The sequence below is a fragment of the Branchiostoma floridae genome, chromosome 16 (genome assembly GCF_000003815.2).
Source record: "Branchiostoma floridae strain S238N-H82 chromosome 16, Bfl_VNyyK, whole genome shotgun sequence".
In the NCBI taxonomy this organism is placed as follows: Eukaryota; Metazoa; Chordata; class Leptocardii; order Amphioxiformes; family Branchiostomatidae; genus Branchiostoma; species Branchiostoma floridae.
Genome location: NC_049994.1, coordinates 19,063,657 through 19,065,901, shown reverse-complemented (window position 1 = coordinate 19,065,901; position 2,245 = coordinate 19,063,657).

Genomic DNA, 2,245 nt, shown 5'->3' with positions numbered 1-2,245 from the left:
CCGGTCTCTTATCCTTTACACACTATCGAAAGAAGAAAATCGCAGCCCAATTCTATACTTTCTTGTCGAGATATTCTTGAGTATACGGACTCTATTTCGTCGCAACCTCTAGCTACCTTTTGAAAACACCATCTGTCACAATACCGGGTAGGGACTTAATAACGCAATTGTAGCTTAGGCTTTAAGTTCCGGCCTAGCAAGCTTGGTATGGTTGAAAAGGTCCTTAGTAAGGAATCGAATGATGAAAACCGCAGTCCAATCCGAAACTTCCTTGTCGAGATATTCTTGAGTATACGGACTCTATTTCGGCGCAACTGCTAGCTACCTCTAGGACACACCACCAAGCGCCTGTCACGGTACCGGGTAGGCAGTTAATAACGCAATTGTAGCTTAGGTTTGAAGTTCCGGCCTAACAAGCCTGGTATGGTTAGAAAGGTCCGGTAGTAAGGAATCGAATGATAAAAACCGTAGTCCAATCCGATACTTCCTTGTCGAGATATTCTTGAGTATACGGACTCTATTTGGGCGCAACTGCTTGCTACCTCTAGGACACACCACCTAGCGCATGTCACGGTACCGGGTAGGCAGTTAATAACGCAATTGTAGCTTAGGCTTTAAGTTCCTGCTTAGCAAGATTGGTATGATTGGAAAGGTCCTTTACTAAGGAATCGAAAGATGAAAACCGCAGTCAAATTCGATACTTTCTTGTCGAGATATTCTTGAGTATGAGGACTCTATTTCGGCGCAACCTCTAGCTACCTTTTGAAAACACCACCTGTCACAATACCGGGTAGGGACTTAATAACGCAATTGTAGCTTAGACTTTAAGTTCCGGCCTAGCAAGCTTGGTATGGTTGGAAAGGTCTTTAGTAAGGAATCGAATGATGAAAACCGCAGTCCAATCCGAAACTTCCTTGTCGAGATATTCTTTAGTATACGGACTCTATTTGGGCGCAACTGCTAGCTACCTCCAGGACACACCACCTAGCGCCTGTCACGGTACCGGGTAGGGAGTTAATAACGCAATTTTACCTTAGGCTTTAAGTTCCGACTTAGCAAGTTTGGTATGGTTGGAAAGGTTCCTTAGTAAGGAATCGAAAGATGAAAACCGAAGTCCAATCCGATACTTCCTTGTCGAGATATTCTTGAGTATACGGACTCTATTTGGGCGCAACTGCTAGCTACCTCTTGGAAACACCGCCTAGCGCCTGTCAACGTACCGGGTAGGGAGTTAATAACGCAATTGTAGCTTAGGCTTTAAGTTCCGGCCTAGCAAGCTTGGTATGGTTGGAAAGGTCCTTTAATGAGGAATCGAAAGATGAAAACTGCAGTCCAATCCGATACTTTTTTGTCGAGATATTCTTGAGTATACGGACTCTATTTCGGCGCAACCTCTAGCTACCTTTTGGAAACACCACCTGTCACGGTACCGGGTAGGGACTTAATAACGCAATTGTAGCTTAGGCTTTAAGTTCCGGCCTAGCAAGCTTGCTATAGTTGGAAAGGTGCCTTAGTAAGGAATGGAATGATGAAAACCGCAGTACAATCCGATACTTCCTTGTCGAGATATTCTTGAGTATACGAATTCTATTTCGGCGCAACCTCTAGCTACCTTTTGGAAACACCATCTGTCACGGTACCGGATAGGGACTTAATAACGCAATTGTAGCTTAGGCTTTAAGTTCCGGCCTAGCAAGCTTGGTATGGTTGGAAAGGTCCTTAGTAAGGAATCGAATGATGAAAACCGCAGTCCAATCCGAAACTTCATTGTCGAGATATTCTTGAGTATACGGACTCTATTTGGGCGCAACTGCTAGCTACCTCCAGGACACACCACCTAGCGCCTGTCACGGTACCGGGTAGGGAGTTAATAACGCAATTTTAGCTTAGGCTTTAAGTTCCGGCCCAGCAAGTTTGGTATGGTTGGAAAGGTCCTTTAATAAGGAATCGAAAGATGAAAACCGCAGTCCAACTCGATACTTTCTTGTCGAGATATTCTTGAGTATACGGACTCTATTTCGGCGCAACCTCTAGCTACCTTTTGAAAACACCACCTGTCACAATACCGGGTAGGGAGTTAATAACGCAATTGTAGCTTAGGCTTTAAGTTCCGGCCTAGCAAGCTTGGTATGGTTGGAAAGGTCCTTTAATGAGGAATCGAAAGATGAAAACTGCAGTCCAATCCGATACTTTTTTGTCGAGATATTCTTGAGTATACGGACTCTATTTCGGCGCAACCTCTAGC